Here is a 25876-nt window from a genome sequence, read left to right on the forward strand (position 1 = left end):
TCGGACGCTTAACCGACTGCGCCACCCAGGCGCCCCTCATATGCATTCTTATAAGAGAGGGAAACAGAGGAGAAGACCAGGTAAAGATGGAAACTGAGATTGGAATCCAGCAGTCACAAGCCAAGACAGGCCTGGAGCCACCAGAGCCTGAAAGAGACAAGAAAATAAATTTTCCCTACAGCCCCTAGAAAGCTACACCTTAATTTTGGACTTCTGGTCTCTAGAACTATGAGATAATAAATTTCTGCTGTTTTAGGCATTAAACCTGTGCTTACTTGTTATAGCAGCCACATGAAACAAGCACAAACTAAAAACAGATAATTCATGGAATAAATACAGCCAATGAATTGATGTAAGACTGCAGTAATGGTCAGAAAGGCCAGTTAGACACTCCCAAAACTTACATTAAGATACTCAAATTTTCATTGCTATCTTGAATCACAGACAGAATAAAATAATTGACAGCTAAAGCATATAGCCAAGCATTTCACAACCTTTTACAGTGGGGATACAAAAAGAAAAGCAACAATGTGTATGTAATGCTGTGAGTTTAGAATCCAGAAATTCTTCATAATCTTCTTTCAAGTTACTTCTCCTCACTGCTAACAAAACCGTAAAGCCCTTATGACTCAACCTTAATACAAAATCAGGGCAATAATTTACACTTGAATTCAAGCCCTGTGGGACTTGTGTGCATGCACAGGCAAGTACCTATGTGTTTTAAGAATGGAAAGCAAAATCTGATTAACAAGTTGTTCGTTCTTAAGTAGCAAATACATAGTACCCCTTGCCTTTCATAACACAGTATATGTATTATATCCTATATAAGTGTATAGTATATAGTATAAGCATGAATTCAGAAAGTATCCTGCAACAATGATGATCTCTATTCTGTAATTCCCCTCTCTTGAAGAAATAGGTTCCAAATATAAGTAAAGAGTAATGAGGGAGACAAAGACAGTTGTTTAATCACTTTTCCCAGCCTGTGATCCAAGGGGAATGAATGTATTATAAACATTTTCACGGCCAAAAAAAAGGGGGGTGTAACTATAAAAAAAAAAAAAAAAGTCCATCCATAAAAGAAGCAGTCTTAGAAACAAGTAGTTGCTTCAGCTCTTAGAGAATGTCTTACTGGCTTCCAAATACGTGTAAGGCGTACTTATACTTAGAAATGCTGTTCCTTCTCACCCAGCCCACTGAAGGGAAGTGTTTTTTTCTTTTTTCTACTCTTAAACCACCAGTCTGTTATTAGTTCATATGTTTTCAGTGAAATCTTAGCATTTCGGATTTAATATTTTTTTTCAGACACTTTTCTTCAGTACCATGAGTTTCATTGCCTGGATTCATATTTTCATTTTACAAAAGCAACATATGTTTGTTATGTTTCAAAGTAAAAAATACGGTTCCTCGCAGCCGCCCGGAGCGGTTGGTGCCACCCCCTCCCCCGCCAGCGGCTGCCCGGCCCTCCCCCTCGGATGTGGCCGGGGCTTGAGGAGTCAGGGCTGGGGACGCCGCAGACCCGGGACCCGGAGCAGCTCGGAGGCGGTGAATAATAGCCCTTCAAGTCTGGAAAAAAAAAAAAAAAAAAAAAAAAGTCCTCCAGTAAAACCACAATGCAAAAAAAGGGAATGAAACAGAAGGGAAAGAGTAAAAAAGTAGAAGAGGCAGAGCCTGAAGAATCTGTGGTGGAAAAAGTACTGGACAGACCTGTAATGAATGGGAAGGCGGGGCATTTCCTGCAGTGGAAGGGATTTACAGATACTGACAATATTTGGGAACCTGAAGAAAATTTAGATTGTCCAGAGTTACTTTGAAGCATTTCTTTTTTGTTGTTGTTTATTTTTGAGAGAGACAGAGAATGAGTGGGGGAGGGGCAGAGAGAGACACACACAGAATCCGAAGCAGGCTCCAGGCTCCCAGCTATCAGCACAGAGCCTGATGCAGGGCTCAAACCCACGAACCCAGAGATCATGACCTGAGCCAAAGTCTGACACTCAACAGACTGAGCCACCCTGGCGCCCCTGAAGCATTTCTTAATTCCCGAAAAGCTGGTAAAGAAAAAGATGGCACAAAAAGAAAATCTTTATCTGACAGTGAATCTGATGATAGCAAATCAAAGAAGAAAAGAGATGGTGCTGAGAAACCCAGAGCCTTTACCAGAGGTCTTGATCCTGAACGAATAATTGGTGCCACAGACAGCAGTGCAGAATTAATGTTCCTCATGAAACGGAAAGATTTATTTTTTTTTTTAATTTTTTTTTTCAACATTTTTATTTATTTTTGGGACAGACAGAGACAGAGCATGAACGGGCGAGGGGCAGAGAGAGAGGGAGACACAGAATCGAAACAGGCTCCAGGCTCTGAGCCATCCGCCCAGAGCCTGACGCGGGGCTCGAACTCACGGACCGCGAGATCGTGACCTGGCTGAAGTCGGACGCTTAACCGACTGCGCCACCCAGGCGCCCCTGAAACGGAAAGATTTAGATGACGTCCACTCGGTGCTGGCAAAAGAGGCAATTATGAAGTGTCCTCAAACTGTAATTGCTTTTTATGAAGAGAAACTAACTTGGCATTCTTATCCAGAAGATGAAGCTCGGTAATTGTTTTCATTGCTTCATATATATGCATATATACATATGTATATATATATGTACACACACACACACACACACACATACATATACATGTATATATAATCTGAAATAAAATATTATATATTTATATATAAATATATAAATATATAAAATAAATAAAATAAATATAAATATAATCTGAAATAAAATAAAAAATACAACTAAACCAAAGCAAGAAAAATAAAACTCCTTATCACTCCTTCACCCCAAATTAAATAAGTATCTCATATATGTATACCTAGACATATATGCTTTTAAAATAGATTCATACTTACACATTGCATATTACAACCTGATTTTCTTTCAGACTATTTGGTCATCTCTCTTCAATATGAATTTTTTGATAAATAGCCATCTACAATATTGTTAATGGCTGATTAATGCATTTTAAAAAGTCCTTTTAGCAAACTTGAGATAGTATTGCAAGTAAATGTTTTCAATGTAAAATTTGTTAGTTAAACCATTATTCCACTGAGAATGAGGATGAATAACAAAACAAAAATAAAAGAAAGGCATCATTGCTCTCACAGTACCTTGTTTTGCCATATATTCTAGCCTGATGCAACTTCCCAGGAAATGGTGGTAAGCCCTCATCTCTGCCTCTGTGATCCGCACAGAGGTGTAAGGCAAGTATCTGGGGTCTTGCTGCCCACACTTCCTGCACCAGGAGGCCATTGGATCCCAGGACACTGTGCCACTTTGCTCTCTCGGTTCCTCTCAGCACTGTACTCACATAAATGTGTTTAATCCCTTCTCTGAGCTAATCTCACTGAAGTTCATTCAAGGTCATTTCATTGCTAAGAGTTTATCCTTTGGATTGGTGAGTGCTCACAGGATTACAGGCCCAATAGTTACTGGATTTACTCATTTGGAGACAAAGGAAAACTGGAGGATGAGGAGGTGGGGTAGAGAGGGAAATCCTAGAGTCAATGAGAATCAATCTTTTTTTTCTTTTTTAGAGGAATCACAATATGAGACATACATCAGGCCACTGGTGTATTATTCCAGGCCACAATCCTCCCCTCCCTCTTTTCCAACCTGTCTAAACTGCAGAGGAATAAAATACAGAGACTTAAAACTACAGCCAGTAGACGTCACTATCTAGACAGGCAACATGGGTTGGTACAGGAAATGATCATTGTTCAAGTCCTGAAGGAATGTAGACTGTGTCCTGAACCACTTCTAAAGATCAGGTGCAAGTACAATATCATGATTCTAAAATGAAGGATGTTTTTTGTCTGTCATGATCTAAGACCTCCCACCCTTACTACCACTTGGAAAAAGCAAGCTCACCTTTCAGAACTGTGCTATGCCAAGTGTGGTACACTCAGAAAGAGCCTGATTTTTCATAATGTATTTATCTTGGTTCTTCATGCTTAATGTTTTTGTTTAGTAATGTTATGCTCCAAGATTTAAGGAAAGGGCACAATATGAAATATCCAAAAAGTGATAAGTAAATTTATATATAAACTTCTAATTTTTATTTGTATATTTCAAGATAAAAATTGAGTAAGACTTGCAACTAGCCAAGGAGAAACTGGAAACACTTTTCATAAAAAATAAATAGGAGCACCTCGGTGGCTTAGTAGTTTGAGCATCCAACTCTTGATTTTCACTCAGGTCACGATCTCACGATTGTGGGACCGGGCCCGAGGAGGGCTCTATACTGAGCATGGAGCCTGCTTGGGATTCTCTCTCTCTCTCTCTCTCTCTCTCTCTCTCTCTCTTGCTCTCTCTCTCTCAAAATAAATAAACATTTAAAAAGTAAAATTTAAACTAAATAAGTAAATAATAAATATTTATTTTTTAGGGAGAAGGTAAAATTGAATATTATTGAAATACTCAAATCTGAAGTGTACATTTTAATGAGTTTTGACAAATGGATACATCCAGGTAACCCACACTCCTTTCAAGATATAGAACATTTCCATCTATAGAAAGTACCTTCATGTCCCTTCCCAGCCAACCTTTGTTCCTAACTGCCAGGCAACCATCAAAGTGATTTTTCAATAGAGACTAGTCCTGCCTTTTTAAAAACTTCATATAATGTAACCATATAGTGTGTACTCTTGTGTCTAGGTTCTCTCAGGATAATGCTTTTCAGATTCACCCATGTTGTGTGTATCAGAAGTTCATTTATTTTTATTGCTGAGCTGTATCCCGTCTTATGGATGGTCACAGTTTGTCCATTTTCCTGCTTATAGACATTCAGGTTTTATCCCAATTTGGGCTGCTTTGAACATTCATGTAAAGGTCTTTGTGTAGACACACATTTGCATTTCTCTTGGCTAAATACCTACAAGTGGTATTGCTCAGTCAAAGGAGAGGTGTATATTTAATTTGTAAGAAACTGCCAAACGTTTTCCTGAATTGGTTATACCAGAAAGTCCCTTAAGACTAGAGGCTGCTCTGTTTAGTAATCCTCTGTGCCAATTCTTTATTAGTGTTAACTGCATGTGAAGTACTTTAAGAAAAATACCTAAAAATTAAGAGGAAGAAATGTAATATAATTTGAGATGCTAAAACTTATGAAAGCTCTTTTTTTTTTCTCCACCATTAGGTATTGTGAATATATTAACTCCAATTAAACACCAAGTCTGAAAGTCCTAATTACAGGGCAGCAAACAAGGCAATTTTTAAGCAACAGTTTGTTGTATATAGCCAAATTTCCCTCCAAAATGGTTGTGCCAGTTTATATTCCCACCAACAATATAGAAAGTGCCTGAGTCACCATATGGAGGCTCTTTCTCCTACTACATTAACTTTTTTACCCATTCATTCAGTTATGAATAGCCATGAATGCTTGGCTAGCATCACAACACCTACGAACATAAGAGCTATCTTTGTTAACCACATAAATCCACAATGGCAGTGTAAATGCAATTGCACACACCCAGCAATGACCTTAATTATATTTTTTGCAGTTTACAGAACTCTAGGGAGAGGGTAGACTGTAAAATCTTGGAAATTTTCTTTATTACATTTGAATCTCTTATATGAACAAGCTGTACAGATCTTACAAATCCTATATTCCATGCACTGACCTTTATCATTTCACCAAGATCAAATATCCAATAAAGGGCTACATTTTCTTTATTTTGAACAACAGATTCTGAAATAACTGGGTACTAGGTAACTCTTAGAAAAAAGCTGATTATTTCAATAGTAATAGCAATGGGAGATGAATATTTTCCCCCATCTCCTCCCCCAACCCCCCAGCAAGAAACTACTATTATAGGTAGGGAAAAAAAAGTGCTTTTTTAGCTCTTCTAGGGGCGCCTGGGTGACTCAGTTGGTTAAGTATCTGACTTTGGCTCAGGTCATGATGTCACAGTTTGTGGGTTCAAGTCCCGCATCGGGCTCTGTGCTGACAGCTCAGAGCCTGGAGCCTGCTTTGGATTGTCTCCCTGTCTCATCCCCTCCTCCACTTTCCCACACTCACTCTCTCTCTCTCTCTCTCCAAATAAACATTGAAAATATATTTAAAATAATAATAATAATAATAATATCACCAAAAAGGGCTAGCAATTACATTGCAGCTATTGTGCCATGCACTTAACATGCATTACTTCAAAATCCTATACGAGAAGTTCTCTCATTACCCCATTTGACATATGAGGAAGCAGGTGATTCCAAATGCTGATAAAGAGATCTGGTAAAATCAAGAACCCCCACACTCTGTTGATGCATCACTAAAATAGTATAAATTTCCCAGAAGGTAATTTGACCAAAATGTATTTTAAAACTCAATACTCATACTCATACTATTATTGATCCAATAATAACATTTGCTAGAACTCTATGCTTTAAAAAAAATCTGGAATGTGTGAAATGTGTGCAAAGATTCCTGAACAAAGATGCTCCTTGGTGCTCCTGGGTGGTTTAGTCAGTTAAGCACTGGACTCTTGAATTCGGCTCATGTCATGATCTCCCGGTTCCTGAGTTGGAGACCCACGTGGGCCCGTGCTGACAGTGTGGAGCCTGCTTGGGTTTCTTTCTCTCTCCCTCTCTATCTGCTCCTCCCCTGCTAGTGCACACTCTATCTCAAAATAAATACATAAACTTAAAAAAAAAAAAAAAAGATTCTTCTTGCATTTTTGAAAAAATAACACTGACAAACTAGAAACAACCTATCTGACCAACACTAGGGCAATATTTAAAAATAAATTATATTATAACCATGTAGGGGAAAATTATAAAATTATTAAAATGTTATTTATGGAAATGTTTTATAATATATGGAATTGTTTGTAATATAATTTAGTTTAATTTGTAGTATAGCTTTAAAAAGCAGAATAGAATTTATATAATTACATAAATAATATGTATGAGATATATCAAGAGAGATAGATCATATCATGTAAAATGATACAAATTGCCAAAGGAATGTGAAAATGCCAAAGGAAAAAACCTAGAACATATGCTCAAAGAGTAACTGTGACTGTAACTAGGAGATGGAATTGTTGACTTTCTTCTTTGTACTTTTCTGTCTTTTCCAAATATTATGCAACAAGCATGTATTTGTTTTCTGTATTTTTCTGTTTGGTAATGCTTTTTAAAATTTATTCTTAAACTGGTATACAGTATAATCCACTCTTGTTAGCATACAGTTCTAAGTTTTGACAAATGCATGGAGTCATTTAACCTTCACCACAATCAGGATGGGGAATAGTTGCATCATGCCCTGTAATCATGGCACCTCCTCCCCACCCTTAACCCCGGGCGACCACCCCATCCTAATTTACCTTTTCCAAATGCCATATAAATGAAATAATTTAGTATGTACCTTTTTAGTCTGGTGTCTTTCTTTAGCATATGTATTTCAGATTTATTCATGCTGTTGTGTGTATCAATAATTTATTTCTTTTCATTGTTGAAGATTCCATTGTACAGATGTGCCACAAGTTGTTTATCCATTCCTCAGGGGAGAGACATTTGGGTTGTTTCCAGTTTTTAGTGATTAGAATTAGGTTGCTATAAGCATTTACACACAGATTCTTGTATGACCGTGTTTTCATTTCTCTTGGGGTAGGACTACTGGACTGTACAGTAAGTATATGTTTAATTTTATGAGAAACTGCCAACTGTTTTCTAAGTGGCCCTACCATTTTCCATTCCCACCAACATACTGTGTGGGAGATACAGACCCTTCTCATCCTCACTGGGACTTGGTATTGCCATTTTTTTAACTACTGTAATAAGTTTGCAACTTCCATGATGTTGAGCATATTTTCATGTGCTTATTTTCATCTGTGTTTCATCTTTGGGAAAGTATCCATTCAACTTTTTTTAATCCATTTTTAAGTTGGGTTGTTTGGTTTTCATTTAATGTTGAGTTTGAGAGTTCTTTACGTATTCTGGATAGAAGTCTTTTGTCAGATATATGATTCACAGAATTTTTTCCCTGAATGTTTTGTTTCCATTCTCTTAACAATGTTTTTCTCAGAGCAAATACTTTTAATTTTGATGAAGTCCAATTCATCAAATTTTTCTTTTATGACTTGTACTTTTGATGTCAACCTAAGAACTCTCTGTCCAACCAAGAACACAAAGACTTTCTCCTATGTTTTCTAACAGATTTCTCATTAGGTTTTACATTTAGATACATGGTCCACTTTGAGTTAATTTGTGTATATGGGGTGAGGTATAGGTCAAGGTTCATTTTTTTGTACATGGACGTGCAATTGTTCCAGCACCTTTTGTTGAAATTGCCTTTACACTTTATTCCACTGAATTGCCTTCATGCTTTTGTCTAAAATCAATTGACCATATTTGTGTGGAACTATTTCTGGGTTGTTTATTCTGTTCCATTGATTCTTTTTTTCTATCCTTTTACCAACACCACATCATCTTGCTTACTTTGCTTGATAGTAAATCTTGAAATTAGGTAGTGTGAGTCCTCCTCTTTGTTCTTTTTCAAAAGAGTTTGACTATTATAATTCTCGTTGCCTACTACAGCACCTTTTGCTGATTGTAAATTTTAGAATCTGTGATTGATTTCTACAAAAACAAACTTGATAGACTTAGGACTGGAGTTGTGTTTAATTTATAGATCAATTTGGAGAGGACTGACATCTTTTTTTTTTAATTTTTTTTTAAACGTTTATTTATTTTTGGGACAGAGAGAGAGCATGAACGGGGGAGGGGCAGAGAGAGAGGGAGACACAGAATCGGAAACAGGCTCCAGGCTCTGAGCCATCAGCCCAGAGCCTGACGCGGGGCTCGAACTCACGGACCGCGAGATCGTGACCTGGCTGAAGTCGGACGCTCAACCGACTGCGCCACCCAGGCGCCCCAGGACTGACATCTTAATATTGACTCTTCTAAACCTTAAACACAGACTATGTATTATTTTTATAAACAGTATTTAAAGCCCTTTTGAAAACCACATAATGTTCATTTTCACTCATTTATTCTGCTTCTTTTTTAGACTATACCACAAAGCCATAGGAAATGATGAACATTATCTTTCTCTTTAAATTCTGGTTTGGTTTTCCCCAGGTGCTCAGGGAGAAAATGCTCATGTCACAACTGAAGGGCAAATCACATTTTAATAGTGGAATTTTCCTTCTCTTCTCTGCACTACTTTACGGCCTGAGGGGTTTTTCTTCCTTTGTAAGCAAAGCTTCTTTGGGTTACTGAAGGGATAGATACTGCAGTGGAAGCAAAATGGAATGAAAAGTAGAGGGCTTGGGTAAGGGAGCTCAGGAGGACCATCTTTCTAGTCTAGTTTAGTCTAGTCTAGTCTAGTCATCTTTCTAGCTCTGCACCAGAGCTTTCGCACCACTGAGGAAGCAAAAAAGAGAAAAGAGAAGGAAGCTATGGAGGAGGGAAGGAGCCAGTGAAATGGTGACTCAAAGGACCTGTGAAACCTCTAGGAGCTGGGGTGGCAAGAGGACATTTTAAAAACAGTGATGCCTACAGCTCCATGTCAAAGTGTCTGTTTGTCTAGACCATAAACATCTCCTCTCCCATCTTCAGAAAATTCTTCTGATCTTCTGTGTACATGACTTTTGAAATATTGAGGGAGAATTGAGTTCCACAACTAAATCAACCAAATGCAAAAGCAAAGCAGCAAATGTGGAAGAAAAAGAAGCAGAGAGGCTGGAAAGCCACAAGAGAAGCCCAATGAGAAGAGAGAGAAACTGGAGCTTACAGCTGAATATCTGCCTCCCTTGTTAAACTGTAAACTCCAGGAGGACATCTTTCATTCCTCCCAGACCCCAGTACACCTGGGGAGCAGCAACAGGGCTGCAGCAGTGGAAGCGACAGGTTTCTGACCCTCACAGGGGTCATGGCTGCTCCTTCACACACAGTCCCCAGCACCTGGCCTAGTGCCCGGCAGTGGAGGCCTCAGTAAATGTGGTTAGTCTCAAACTGGGGCTTAAATAAAGAGAAACTGGCAGAAACTTCCCCTCAGTGACTGAATTAATTCTAGCCTCCTTGGGTAGAGAAAGAGAAAGGGGCTAAAATGAACTTAAATTGATCTGATAACAGATAAAAACAAACAAACAAGACACACAAACCAAAACCTGGGCTGACCATCATCTTGGCTTAGATAACTGGACAAAGAAATCCAGAAGTAACTCTTCTAGACCGGGTAAGACCAACATGCTCAAGCATTTGGGGCACCTGTAGTTTGTGCACCTGTGTTTGCTTTCTGCTTGAATCTCCCTCATAGGAAAGTCCTCTAAACACAGGGACTTTTTTATACTAAATAAAAATGCCATTGTGACTGAGGGTTATAACTTTATTAGGCTTTTTTTCCCCTAAAGCTCTGGTGGTTAGCTTAGGAAGAGCAAGTAGGCAGCACTCCTAAAAATGTCTTTCTTTACAAAGACCTATTCCTGTCTAAGTGCTTTATTTATTTTTGCTTATTACTTTTGCTTGCTTAAAGACTGTAAAATAAATCCTCATATTTATTATTATTATTATTATTATTATTATTTTAATTTTAGAGGAAGAGAGAGTGCACAAACAGGGGACAGGGGCAGAGAAAGAGAGAGAGAGAGAGAGACAGAGAGAGAGAGATCTTATGCAGGCTCCACAGTCAGCACAAAGCTGGATGTGGGGCTCAATCCCACAACCCTGGGATCATGACCTGAGCTGAGATCAAGAGTCAGATGCTCAACCGACTGAGCCAGCCAGGTGTCCCTAAATCCTCACATTTTAAATGACAGTTTTTCTTTGCAAGAAAGTGACTATTAATAAATGAACACTTCAAGTGGCTGGTAAAATACTTACACTCAGGTGACTAATGCTTTAAGCTTCCATTAGGTTTTTCAAAAGATTTTTAAAACTAATAACACATTTATCATTTGCTTGTTTATATTCCCTTCTGTAATGAGAAATTAAATCGAGTATGAGAACTCACAGGCCTTGAAGCCAGCCAAACTTAACTTTTAATTCCACTCAGTATGACCTTGGGCAAGTTTCCTAATCTATTTAAGCCTCAAATTTCTCCTCCATAAAAAAGGACTGTACTTGTAACTAAATTTAATTAAATCAACACTGTATAAAGCACAATATGTGACATTGAAGAGACAGAAAATAAATGGTAGCTATGATAACATCACTCTTAATATTATTTCCATATCCTCTAGCCTCTACAATCCCTAGAGAAGGATCTAAATGAAGAAGGAAAAAAAGTGAGACACCAGACATAGATCTGCCTTCTAGCTTGAGGTCATTCCTTCTTTCAAGGTAACGCTTAAAGCTTCTTAGTTGTCTGGGAGAGGTCCACTAACCAGGGAGGTCTGAGCAGAGAATGGAATAAACAGGACAACCAACACAGGAAGACCAACACAGTTGCCAAAAGTGGTCACTCTCCTTATTCTGCCCAATGAGAAAGCTTTCCCCTCTCCACGTACCTAAATCCTCTCCTTTCTTCAAACCCAGCTCAAATCATACATCTAATATACAGCTTTCTTGAATTGCTGAAGCTCACAACTTCAGCCCCCTAACAGCTCATGGTCTGTAGATCTAGCACAAAGCTTTGCTCATGGTGGGCACTCTCCAAAAATCTGTTCATTGACCAGTTGGTATCCTGACATAGCTGTTGTGTGGTGTAAGCACCGTAGTGACCACATAGTCAATGAGCCTTGGAGTATACCCCAAAGAAAGAAGCAGCACACTGCACACAGGGAATGGTTTCTATTTTGCCCAGGGCTAGCTCTTAAAACTGCCCAAAGAATTCACACTCTTACTGATTCTAAAGGTTGAAAGCATAAAGCCTGCACTTTCCAAGTTACTACACTTGTTCTGATAGGTGACTGCACAGTTTAAAGACCTCTTCTTTGCGGACTTCCTCCCCATCCCAAGACCAAACCAAATTCTAAACCCACAGTTGACATGATCAGAAATGCCTAAGTTTCCTCTGAGCTGATCCAATTGGGCTCTCTAGAGAAAGAATTTGTACAGAGAGACCCAGAGACTGAGAGTCAGTTAGTGATTGTCCCTAGATCGGGAAAGGGATATGGTTTGGGTGGCCATGTTGGGTTCATACTCACCGATAAAAAAATAGGGGGCCAGTCTGCAGTGATGAGCAGAAGAACGTTGCAGACACCAGAGAGAAGCAGAGACCAGAGACTAGATGACATCTGGGAGAGAACAGCCACCTCAGGTCTTGACTGTACATCTTGCTGAGGAGGCCCAGTGAAGCTTCCTGCTCTGAGGTTCCCATACTCCACAGCCTAAAGAGTGTGGAGCACTTGAGAACTAGTGGTCAGGAACTCAAATTCTGGAGCCAAATCTGCCTGAGTTCAAAGCCTGACCTTGCCACTACTAGCAGGGTGCTACAAAACAAACTATTTTGTCATTTGTTAACAGCAATGTGTTAAATTCCAAAATCTCTAAACTTTATTATAATCATCATTGCCTGCTAGTAAGAAATAAGTACTTGAATTCAGTAAGTCTATGATAATGAGATAGCCTTCCTTTTTAGACTCATTAAAATCAATCAATTCCTCCCTCTTGAAACAAGCAGAAAAAGAACCTACATCCATTTGGGAAGAACTACTCCATGGTGCCAGACTAGGCTCAAAGCCTCCCTGGTTGAGCCATACTCACTAACATCTAAAGGGAAGCAGATGTGACAACAGCCTTACCCTTCAGGAAAAGTTCCAAGATAAGCAGGACCATTTCCATTTTGATCCTTAATGATTTCAGCTATCCTGGCAGAGATTTTTTTCCACTAGCTATATTAATTAAGTATAATTCAGCAGAAATTTCAGGCTATTTAGCATTTTTTAAAAATAGAAAACACAGACGTGCCTTGTAGCACAAAGGTAGGCCCTTGGCCATAGCAGGCCAAGGGAGGCCCTGTTAGGGGGGAAGGCATCCAATGACTGTGCCTAATATCCATGACTCTCTGACATGAGAGATCCCTATGCTTAGCTGGTTCCTGGATAACAGGTGGGAGGAAGCATTTTCATCTAGTTGAGCACTCTTAAACATGAACTACAGTTTTTTAACATTCAAGATCCCCAACACCTGGCAAAACACAAAGAAAACATTTTGAGACCCATTTTACTAATATGGCTTGCAAAGTTCCTAGTAGCTTGCCTATAACAACACTGTAATGGAAAGAGGCTGTGTAAATGAAGCATATTTTCCCTGTGAAATACACACAAGGTAAAAAAAAAAAAACAAAAAAAAAACAAGGAGACATTCTGCTTTCCTCTGGAACCCACAATGATGGGAAAGAGGCTCACTCTCACCCTAACAACAAGAAAAAGATAAACTACAAAACTATAACCTGTCCAGAACCTATATAAACAAATAAAAAGAAATCACCTAAGGGGTGCCTGGGTGGCTCAGTCAGTTAAGCACCTGACTTCAGCTCAGGTCATGATCTCACGGTTGGTGGGTTCCAGCCCTGTGTGGAGCTCTGTGCTGACAGCTCAGAGCCTAGAGCCTGCTTTGGATTTTGTGTCTTCCTGTCTCTCTGCCCCTCCCCTGCTCGCTTGCTCTCTCACACTCACTCTCTCTATCTCTCAAAAATAAATAAACATTGAAAATTTTTAAAAAACAAAGAAATCACCTTAAAGTTTTAAACAAATTGTGAAAGGTTTAAGTATGGCCACCATAAGCCAGAATGCAAGGGGAGCTCCCAACTACCTGGAGGCTCTTCTCCCTAGACTGGGTATAGGGTAGGAGACCGGAGAGAGCCGGGGGGCAGACCAGGAGGAGGGGAGGTGCCCAGGAAAAGCACATTTCTCCCTATGGACAAAAGCCTTCAGATGCTGAGGGAAAGCAGCTAACCCTTTAACTGGACTCCAGGGCACAAGTGAAGCTTGTGCTTGGACACTGCAGCTTGGATAAGATTAAAAGAAAACAAATAAACACCCCTACTAAGAAGATCTGCCAAAAAATCTGGTTCAAATTATTTTAAAGCACTTGCAAACACACCCCAGATCTGATGCTTCATGTGAATTTATCCCATCTCTACAGTAATGATAAAATATTGAACACTGGCCCCCAACCACGAAATGGTTTCACCATCTCCAAAGTGCACTGTGTGAGAGGCATGCTCAGGACACCCCAGGCTAATTCCAAAGAAAGAATTAAGGCAGTAGCTGATTCTCAGCAGGAACATAGATTATTCCACACTCACTGAAGGCAGCCTTTCACAATTCCCGCTGCTGCCCCTGTAAAGGCCCAGAGTCCAGAGGCCTTCTCATGTCCTCTGCCACCCCTGCCTCACTTCCTCTGCCATGATGGCCCCACTGCTTCATCCTGCAGGCATTTAAGCCATCCTTTTTTCAAACCTGTGCCCTACAGAGCAAGCATGTACTGCTCATGCTGCATTCTCTACTAAGTATGAGAGGACTACTGGTAGAATATTCCTCTTGACTAGATTGGAGGGACAATAAAATACTCATTTTCATGCTTCTCTTGCTAGTCCATAAAGCAAACAATCGAAGTTATTCTCTACTCACAGAGTCTCTTTTGCTATAGTCCTCAAAGGATTTCTTTTTAACCACTTTCCACTATATAGTATCATTCCAACTTGTAAAATAAGCAGAGGGACTGGCATAATTATCACCCTATGTTAGCGATGAGGAAATTCAGGGAATAAAGAAAGTCTTTCCATTCAATTCAACATGTGATTCTTGATCTCCTATAATGTGCTTAATTTAGCCTACAAGGCCATAAAGCAATATTAGTTGGGATTTCTACCCTTAGGTAAGACACAGTCATGTTATTAGAAAAGACGTTAGAACACATTCAACTAACAACCAATGTATCAGTATTTGGGAAAGAGAGAAAAATCAAGCTAGACTGAAATCAAATGCTCAAAAACGTGTATGAGATGAACACCAACTATTACAGGTGTTCAGAAAAGGGAGGGAGGCTGGGCCTGGTTGGCCCATTCTAAAAGCGTTCCTGGGGAGGCCAGATTTCAGGTTAAACCCCAGAGATTAAGATAGGCAGGCAGAGTGTCGCTAGTGAAAGGAACTACAAATGGGTCCTACACAGAAGAAAGTGGGACCAAGGGAGGCTGGCAGGGCGCGTGGGCAAAACAGGGTGCTTTCCAACCCATTCAAATAGAGCAAACAAAAGAAAGAGCTTTTTCATGAACAGTGCTGGGTACTGAGCTAAACCTAAGGATAGAAAGATGAATCACACATCTCCCTGCCTTCAGAGAGCAGACAATGGGGTGGTAAGGCAGAAACCCTTCCCCAGTACCAAATTAACATAAATATCCAGGCTTTTTAAAATTATTTTCAAGCAGTAGTAAAAATTTTTGCCTTGATATAATAGAACATTGGCTTTGAAATCAGATCTCAGCTCAAATCCTGATATCTACCACTTGGTAGCACTATAGCGTTAAGCATGCTACTGAACTTGATTTTTTTTTATTCTTAGTTTTGTCATCTTTCAAAATGAGAGTAATAACACCTACTTTTCAGAGTTGTAAAGATACAAAGGCATATGGAAAGGCCTAGCATTCAATAAATGTTACCCACCAATATTCCTAAATGGTAAAAGTTTAAACACTTATGCTTCTTCTTAGACTTTCTAGTTTCTTTTTTCTTTTTTTTTTTTTTAACTTTGAGTTAATTAACATACAGCGCAGTATTGGTTTCAGGAGTAGAATTCAGTGATTCCTCAGTTACACACAACACCCAGTGCTCATCACAACAAGTGCCCTCCTTAACACCCATCACCCATCTAGCCCATCTCCCACCCACCTCCCTCCATCAACCCTCAGTTTGTTCTCTATTGTTAAGAGTCTCTTGTGGTTTGTTGCCTTCTCTTGCCTTTTCCCCACCTTCCCATACATTCATCTTTTTTTTTCTTAAATTCCACATGAGTGAAAACATGATATTTGTCTTTCTCTGATTAACTTATTTCACTTAGCATAATACATTCTAGCTCTATCCACATCATTGCAAGTGGCAAGATTTCATTCTTCTTGATGCCTGAGTAATATTCCATTGTACATAGGGCTGCCTGGGTGGCTCAGTTGGGTAAGTGTCTGACTCTTGATTTTGGCTCAGGTCATGATCTCATGGTTCATGAGTTTGAGCCCCATGCCAGGCTCTGTGCTGACAGCTCAGGAGCCTGCTTCAGATTCTGTGTCTCTCTCTCTCTCTGCCCCTCTGCCCCCCCCCCCGACTTGTGCTTTGTCTCTCTCTCTCTCTCTCAAAAATAAACAAACATTAAAAAAATTCCATTAGGTATATACATATATACATGTATATGTGTGTATGTGTATATATATATGTGTGTGTGTGTGTATACATATATATATGTATATATACATATGTATATATGTATATATGTATATATACATATATATACATATATATATATATATGTATACACACACACACACACACACCACACCTTCTTTTCCATTCATCAGTTGATAGACATTTGAGCTCTCTCTATAGTTTAGCTATTGTTTATAATGCTGCTATAAACATTGGAGTGCATGTACCCTTTTGAATCTGTATTTTTCTATCCTTTGGATAAATACCTAGTAGTGTAATTGCTAGATTGTAGGGTAGCTCTATTTTTAATTTTTTGAGGAACCTCCATACTGTTCTCTAGACTGGGTGCACCAGTTTGCATTCCCACAAACAGTGCAAAAGTGTTCCCCTCTCTCTGCATTCTCACCAATACCTGTTGTTTCTTGTGCTGTTAATTTTAGCCTTTCTTTTTTTTTTTTAAGTTTACTTATGTATTTTAGAGAGAGAAAGCATGAGTGGGGGAGGGGCAGGGAAAGAGGGAAAGAGAGAGAATCCCAAGCAAGCTCCACACTGTCAGTGCAGAGCCTGATGTGGGGCTTGAACCCACAAACCATGAGATCATGACCTGAGCTGAAATTGGACACTTAACCAACTGAGTCACCCAGGCACCCTAATTTTAGCCATTTTGAAAGGTGTGAGGTGGTATCTCATCATAGTTTTGATTTGTATTTCCCTGATGATGAGTGATGGTGAGTATCTTTTCATGTGTCTGTTAGCCATCTGGATGTCTTCTTTGGAAAAGTGTCTATTCATGTCTTCTGCCCATTTCTTAACTGGGTTGTTTTTTGGACGTTGAGTTTGATACATTCTTTATAGATTTTGGATACTAAACCTTTATCTGATATGTCATTTGCAAATATCTTCTCCCATTCCATAGGCTGCCTTTTAGTTTTGCTGATTGTTTCCTTCACTGTGCAGAAGCTTTTTATCATGATGAAGTCCCAACAGTTCATGTTTGCTTTTGTTTCCCTTGCCTTCAGCAACATGTCTAGTAAGAAGTTGCTCCAGACAAGGTCAAAGCAGCTGCTGCCTGCTTTCTCCTCTAGGATTTTGATGGTTTCTTGTCTCACAGTTAGGTCTTTCATCCATTTTGAGTTTATTTTTGTGTATGGTGTAAGAAAGTGGTCCAGTTCATTCTTCTGCATGTTGCCATCCAGTTTTTCCAACTCCATTTGTTGAAGAGACTGTCTTTTTTTCCATTGGATATTCTTTCTTGTTTTGTCGAAGATTAGTTGACCATATAGCTGTGGGTACATTTCTGGGTTTTCTATTCTGTTCCACTGATCTATGTTGGTCTTTCTGGTTTCTTGCTTGAAATCTGCATCTTCAGATAGGTTAACTCCACAGGTTTTTTTCAAAGGCAGACAATGAAGAATCCTGGTGTGAAGGCCAGCAATGAACTAGAGGACTAAAGCTTTAGTAATGCATCTGTTGGAAGTCGATGAGACCCTGGGGTAATAAGCTCAGTCACATCCTACGGACACACTGGAAATAGAAACCATTGGTGGGAGGTCCTCTCTGAAACCAGGAGGAAGAACACTCGTTGGCAGCAATATTTCCCTCTCTTCTGCTTTTATAACTTGCCACCACCAGTGGAAAGACCTTGAGGGTGTCCCGTGTGCCAAGAGACAGCAACACTCAGGCAGCTGGGCTCTGTTTCTGAGTTTTGCATTTGGCACTGCAGAGGAGAAAGCAAAGGTGTGACCCCAGGTGGGGAGAACATAAACTCTTCTCCAAAGCAGCATTTCAGGATTAGCCTTCAACCCTACTAGAACAGACTTCCACAAGGAGCAGAGGGGTGCAAGAGGAAGAGAAGAATATTGGTGGTGTCTATGATGTACTAGAGCAAAGGACAAAGTAGGAGATGATGCTGTCCTTTAATCTAAAGTCATTCTTGAGGCTCCTAGGTGGCTCAGTTGGTTAAGTGTCCAACTTCAGCTCAGGTCATGATCTCATGGTCTGTGAGTTCGAGCCCCGCATCGGGCTCTGTGCTGACAGCTCAGAGCCTGAAGCCTGTTTCAGATTCTGTGTCTCCTTCTCTCTCTGACCCTCCCCCATTCATGCTCTATCTCTCTCTGTCTCATAAATAAATAAACGTTTAAAATAATTTTTTTAAGTCATTCTCACTATCACTGCTTCTCAAGTTTCTCCCTCCAACAGTTACTAGGGACTCACAAGGCAGCATTTACACATTCATCTTCTACCAATCCTGTGAAGTATTATTATCTGCATTTTACATATGTGGGAGCCATGACTCAGAGGTAAAGTGATGTGCTAAAGGCTACACAGCTGTTTTCTGGCAAAGCCTGTGCATGGCCTTAGTTCACATCTGGAAAGGCAGGATTTGTCACTGACATTTCCCACATTATAGAAGATGATCACCTCCATAATCAATGTTATTTAGACACTAAGAAATCCTAATTTAACAAATGACCATTTTCTATAATATGGATAGTTGTTATCATCGTGACAACATTTTGGTTAATACTTGCTTGGTACCCTTCACCCAAAGCTGGCATTTCACACCATAAAGACAATGATATCCATTCAGTCTCTTTAGAGCACCACATTATATCTGAGTAAATTCAATTACCATTAAACTGAAATTCCACTCCTTCTCCTTCACCATCCCCAAATGGACAACTCAAAGGCATAAGTCACAGCATACATTACCAATGCTCGGTGAAGTAGTGAGGTAGCTGGTCTCCAAGGAGGCAACTGTGACAGCAGAAAAACTCCTTAAACCCTAACCCTACCCCAAGATATCTGCATCCTAATGCCCAGACACTGTGTAGGTCTGGAAATTCAGATTGCAGATGGGATTAAGGCTGCTAATCAACTGACCTTAAAATAAGGAGAGCCCAATGAAATCACAAGAGTCCTTAAAAGTAGAAGAGGGAAGCAAAAGAGAGAACCATAGAGATGGCAACACAAGAAAGACCAGCCAAAAGCAATCCTGAAAAAGAAAACCAAAGCCGGAGGCACCACAATCCTGGACTTCAAGCTGTATTACAAAGCTGTAATCATCAAGACAGTATGGTACTGGCACAAAAACACTTAGATCAATGGAACCAAACAGAGAACCCAGAAATGACCCAAAAACGTATGGGTCTTTGACAAAGCAGAAAAGAGTATCCAATGGAATAAAGACAGTCTCTTCAGCAAATGATGCTGGGAAAACTGGAGAGCAACATGCAGAAAAATGAACCTGGACCACTTTCTTACACCATACACAAAAATAAACTCAAAATGGATGAAAGACCTAAACATAAGACAGGAAGCCATCAAAATCCTAGAGGAGAAAACAGGCAAAAACCTCTTTGACCTCAGCCATGGCAACTTCTTACTCAACACGTCTCCAGAGGCAAGGGAAACAAAAGCAAACATGAACTATTGGGACCTCATCAAAATAAAAAGCTTCTGCACAGTGAAGGAAACAATCAGCAAAACTAAAAGGCAACCAACGGAATGGGAGAAGATATTTGCAAATGACATATCAGATAAAGGGTTAGTATCCAAAATCTAAAAAAAGTATCAAACTTACCCAAAAAACAAATAATCCAGTGAAGAAATGGGCAAAAGGCCTGCATAGACACTTCTCCAAAGAAGACATCCAGATAGCTAACAGACACGTGAAAAAATGCTCAACATCACTCATTATCAGGGAAATACAAATTAAAACCACAATGAGATACCTCATCTCACACCAGTCAGAATGGCTAAAATTAACAACTCAGGCAACGACAGATGTTAGCAGGGTGCAGAGAAAGATGATCTCTTTTGCACTGCTGTTGGGAATGTAAACTGGTGCAGCCACTCTGGAAAACACTATGGAGGTTCCTCAGAAAGTTAAAACTAGAACTCATGTGTCAATGTCTGAGCTACAAAACTGTTAAGAAAATGAATCTGTGGCGTTTTAAGCCAGTAATTTTGTGGTAATTTGTTATAGCCACGTAGAAAATGGATACAGAAACCAATATTTCCATGCCTCATGGGTGGGCATGCTAATCCTCCCATTGAGAGAAGGAGTTGTGCCCCCTCCCCTTGAATCTGGGCTGGGCCTGAGACTGCTTTGACCAAAAGAACTTGGAAAAAAATGACTTAACAGGACATCAAGCCCAGTCATCAAGAAGTCCTGGCAGCTTCTTGCTTCACCCCTATCAGAGACCTGAGCTTTGAAGTAAGACCTGGAGAAAGGACCACATGGAGAGGACCTGGAAGATAAGATGCCACCATGGAGAGAGACCACATGAGGGAACATTAAACCATCCCCACAGCCCCAGTTGCCATCTGATTACAACAGCTTGAGAGAATTATGAGATATAATTAAAGGGTTGCTGTTTCAATGCACTAAGTTTTGGAGTAGTTTATTACCTAAAAAACAGATAAATGAAACAGCAAAACACTATCCCACAACAGCAACAACAAAAGTTCATGGCCTATTATACATGTTATATCACAAGAATAAATCTAGTTTAAATAGGCCTTCTGAGGAGAAGTAATTTTCACTGAAGAAATCAGTATATAATTTTTCACTCCGGAGTCTTTGTTGAACAACCTGGGGAATCTTGCCATCTTAACAATAATAAGTCTGATCTGTGAACATGGCATGTCTTCACAGTTATTTGGCTCTTCTAATTTCTTTCAACAATGATTTATAGTTCTTAGATGACATGTTTTCACCTCTTATTAAATTTATTCCTGAGTATTTTGCACTTTTTTATGGTATTGTAAATTGGATTGTTTTCGTAATTTCATTTCCAGATTATTCATTGCCAATGTTTAGAAAGTTTGTTTTTTGGATTTTTTTCAAATTTTTTTTAAAGTTTATTTATTTTTGAGAGAGAGGGAGAGAGAGCGCACAAGCAGGGGAAGGGCAGAGACAGAGGGAGACAGAATCTGAAGCAGGCTGCAGGCTCCGAGCATCAGCACAGAGCCCTACACGGAACCCAAACCCACGAACCGCAAGATCATGACCTGAACCGAAGTCAGATGCTTAACCAACTGAGCCACCCAAGTGCCCCTAGAAAGTTTGTTTTTGTATATTGATGTTGTATTCTGAAACCTTCAACTCCTTTATTAATTCTAACAGCTTTTTTAATGTATTCCTTAGGATTTTCTATTTACACAATGTCATCTGCAAGTACAGATAGTTTTACTTCTTCCTTTCCTACCTGGATGCCTTTTACTTCATTTGCCTAACTGTTCTGACTAGACTCTCCAGCATGTTTTTTGTTTGTTTTGTTTTATAAATTTTAATGTTTACTTATTTCTGAGAGAGAGACAGAGTACAAGTGGGGGAGGGGCAGAGAGAGAGGGAGACACAGAATCCAAAGCAGGCTCCAAGCTTTGAGCTGTCAGCACAGAGTCTGACACAGGGCTCTAACTCACAAACTGTGAGCCTGACCTGAGTTGAATCAAGCACTTAACTGAGCCAGTCAGTTAATGCTGGCTAGCGTAATGCTGAATCCAGCATAATGCTGAATAGAAACGGTGAGGGTAGACATCCATGTCTTGTTCCTGATCTTAAGGGGAAAGCATTCAGCTAACCCTGATGTTAGCTGTGGATTTTTAAGATACCCTTTATCAAGTTGAGGAAACTCCTCTCAATTCCTAGTTTGTTGGGTATTTTTTTAATCACAAAAAGGTATGAAATTCCATCAAATACCTTTTCTGCCTCTACTGAGATGATTATGTGGCTTTTATTCTTTATTCTATTGATATAGTGTATTACATCAATTGATTGTCAGAGGCTAAACCACCCTTGCACTCCTGGGATAAATCCCATTTGATCATGGTGTGCAATCCTTTTTATATGTTGCTGGATTTAGTGCTCATATTTTATTGAGGCTTCTTGTATCAGCATTCATAAGAGATATTAGCCTGTAGTTTTCTTTTCGTGTAATGTCTTTGTCTGGTTTTGACATTGGGTAACACTTGCCTTCAAAATGAGTTAAGAAATGTTCCTGCTCTTCTATTTTTTAGAAGACTTGTGAGTAATTGGTATTAATTCTTCTTTAAATGTGTGATAGAATTTGCCAGTGAAGTGATCTGGTGTTTCACTCTTTCTGGATTCTGAAATTCCATAAAGGAACAATGTGATTCTATAGTCCAGAATAAAGGGTAAAGGATAGTTCTACTTGTGTACTGCATGGGTAAAACACACCTGGACACTTCTCACATGTGAACTGCATATTTTTGAGGGTACCTGACAAACTAACAAAATCCAAAGAAGGAAGTCTCCACAGTGAAAGACATCATATGAAGAGCTTTTGAAGAGCTAAATGTTTACCTGAAAAATGGGATTTAGGAGGCAAAAGAGTTATCCACAAACACTTCAGAATTGTGCTTCAAAATATAAAAATTTCCAGAGTGCCTGGGTGGCTCAGTCAATTAAGGCTCTTGTTTTCAGCTCAGGTCATAATCTCACAGTTTCATGGGTTCCAGGCCCGCATCAGGCTCTGTGCTGACAGTGCAAAGACTGCTTGGAATTCTCCCTCTCTCTCTCTCTGCCCCTACCCCATTCATGCTGTTTCTGTCTCTCTCAAAAACAAATAAAGAAACTTTTTTTTTAATGCCTTAAAAAAATATATATATTTATATTTATATACATTTATATATATTTATATATTTTTTTATATATTTATATATTATATATTTATATATATATAAATTTACTGGTATTACTCAATACTCAAAGTCCACTCCAAGGCACAACAAATCATTCATTTATTCAATGAACTTTATTCTGCATTTCCTTAGAAGGAGGCCCTGTGTTAGGTAACTGCCTAGGATAGATAGATTGATAATGTAGAGTCTAGGAGCAGAGATAAGACAAGCTCACAAAAACTAACCATAGTACAAGGGAGAGAATGAGAGGTGTCATGTGAGTAGAATAAAACCTACTTTGAAATTCAGAGGCAGGAGTCTTTATTTCCCACTGGCAGGACAAAGGCACCTGGAAAAAGGAAGCATTGAGTTGAGCATGAAGGGTGTGTACTAATTTTTGTGGGGAGAAATATATTAAGAGGTCATTCCAGATGGAGGGAAAGCAGAAGCAAAAGTTTAGAGGTGGAAACAGAGTCAGACATCATGGTAGAACAAAGCTGAAGAAATGAATAGCCCAAGCTGACCAACAATACAGGTAGAACTATCAATTATTGGGGGATAAAACTAGAAGGGTGCCAAATAAAGTACAAAGAACTTGTATTCTAAGCTACAGAGAATGACTATGCAAAGGTACTGTTAAAGGTTTTAGAAGATACAAATGCTGTGTATAGGTGTGGGTGTTTATTCCTGGTATAAGTTAGAGGCAAACATGGGAGAGGCAGGAGGGTTGCACAATGGTTACGAGAAATGAAGTCCCGAAGCAGGTCTCAAGAAGGTCACAGTGGCGTTTGGAGAGAGACCAATGAGATATTTCAGAAATTGAATCAACAAACCCTAGACCTGAACTGGCAATTCTAAGGGACTGTGGAAACAGCAGAAATCCCAGCTGGAGGAGGAACTGGCTGGCAGGGGGACTGAGAGTGGCAGAGTGAATATGGAAGTACAGTGTTATTACCCAGATGAGTGGTTAGGATAGAACTGGGGGAATGTTCTAACCTACAGTCTTGCTCCAAGCACTTCTCAGCCTTTCCCCAACTCCATAGGGCTCAGAGGCTGCTTGACAAGAAAATGCCTGAAAAGAACAATCAAACACAGAGCCAGATGTCCTGGACAGAATCCTCCCTAGCAGATGCTTCACTGGCTACCCAGTGTAAGTCTCCATGATAGTAAGGGCTGGTTACCCCCTCAGTGAGATATCCAAATAGACGATCTGAACGGCTGCCTTCTGGTCCTGCCATTCTTTACCTCTGAAACCTTAAAAGATGAACTTTCTAAGTCTCCTTCATTTGTAACATGGGGATGATAATGTATACTACATCTATTTAACAGGTTTGTGAGGTTACACAGGAAGATGCAGACTGCTGTAAGACACACAAATGCCAGAAGTTCTCTGAGCAGAAACTACAAAAAAAAAAAAAAAAAGTCACATCTGTATCCTTCATAGAGCTAAGTACAGAAAAAGGGAGGGAGCAAGGTGGGCAAGAAAATACCATAGCCTGGACCCCAGGGGCCTGTGTTAACCAAGGAATATTGCCTACCAGATCTTCGAGAAGATCCCATTATCCAGAGAAACAGGAGGGACCTTGATAATCATCCAGGTCAACCTCCTTGTTTAACAAATGGGAAGTTTTGCCCTGAGAGAGGCCCAGTGATCTGACCAAGATCTTTAGTGGCATATGGGGATATGGCCAATAACACATTCACAGTTTAGATGGTGATTTTACCCACATCAGTTTACAAATAGCCTTTGAGCTGGGTGGGAAAGGATTATTAAAATTCCCATTTTTAGTGTGAGGTTCAAAGACTTGTCCAGGAGGGATTCAAATCCAAATGGCCATACCCCCCCCCAGTCCACTGCTCTTTCCTTGCAGCACAATTTCACACACATGTGCCATTTCAAGCACAATCATTTCAGCATTCAATATATTTCAAACTCCAAATTGTTTGTTTCAGCCTGCCTTCAGCAATATTTCACATTCAACCTTCCCCAGTAGAATTCTACTGACCTTTCATCTTAAAGAAAAACCAGTGCAGCAGCCACCTTGGTACCAGAAACATATTTTAAAATGAATCATCAAAACTGGGTCTTTCCAGATAAATCACCTTCACAAAGTATATCCCTATATGTGTATCATTCAAGACGTATATCATTATTGCACTAAATACACTGGACTAGGGTGCTCGAAGAGCAATGATAGTTCATTAATTGAAGCAATATGTAACATACAAATGCTAAGAAGGCTTTTTAGCAAAGGAGTGGAACACTGAGGTAAAAACTTCCTCACTTTATCAGTAAAACCTAATTTGCATTATGGAAGGATCTCAAAGTTAGTGACCAACACTGCGAATGACCCCGATGATTCTAGTCATCAACATCCAAAGGATTTCTACCTGAATGTGTTTTTCTTTGGGGAGTCCCAGGGAAGGGGTGGGGGAAGAAAAGGCTAAGATGGAATCAACGCACCAACTGCCTCAGTGTCCTCTTTACTAAACAGGGCCTGTCCTTCCACCACAACCCTTATTTCAGGAGCAAGGCATTCATGTTCACCTGCCCTTTTTTAACTCAACAGAAGAGGTTAACATTGCTCAGTCCCTTGAAGCTTGCAAGGCTTCTCATTGGGGTTCACTAGTAGTGTGCTGACACCTCCAGGCGGTACTACCAACGGGCCGGGAGCCCGGCTGTGTAGCGACCCTCTACCTTAACCTGCGTTGCACTACGCGAGCTTGGGAACGAGCCTCGGGCGCTTCGCAGTACTTTCTGCTGGAAAGCACCGGCATTCGTTCCTCAAGTTCCCTCTCCTTTCTCTTCATCTCGTAAAACCTCTACACAACTCCCCACCCCGACCGGGTCTGCGCAGGTAACTGATCCTCAGA

General features: G+C 39.8%; 1 protein-coding gene and 1 pseudogene across 1 annotated transcript in view; one reads left to right on the forward strand and one right to left on the reverse strand.

The window, feature by feature from the left end:
* MCF2L2 (MCF.2 cell line derived transforming sequence-like 2) overlaps positions 1–25876 on the reverse strand; it is a 257039-nt gene that overhangs the window by 230745 nt on the left and 418 nt on the right. The window lies entirely within an intron of this gene.
* On the forward strand, positions 1602–2600 carry LOC124527039 (chromobox protein homolog 3-like; annotated as a pseudogene).

The sequence above is a fragment of the Lynx rufus genome, unplaced genomic scaffold, assembly GCF_022079265.1.
Source record: "Lynx rufus isolate CCGP_SWC_20201006 ecotype Redwood Valley unplaced genomic scaffold, mLynRuf1.p SCAF_5, whole genome shotgun sequence".
Classification (NCBI taxonomy): Eukaryota; Metazoa; Chordata; class Mammalia; order Carnivora; family Felidae; genus Lynx; species Lynx rufus.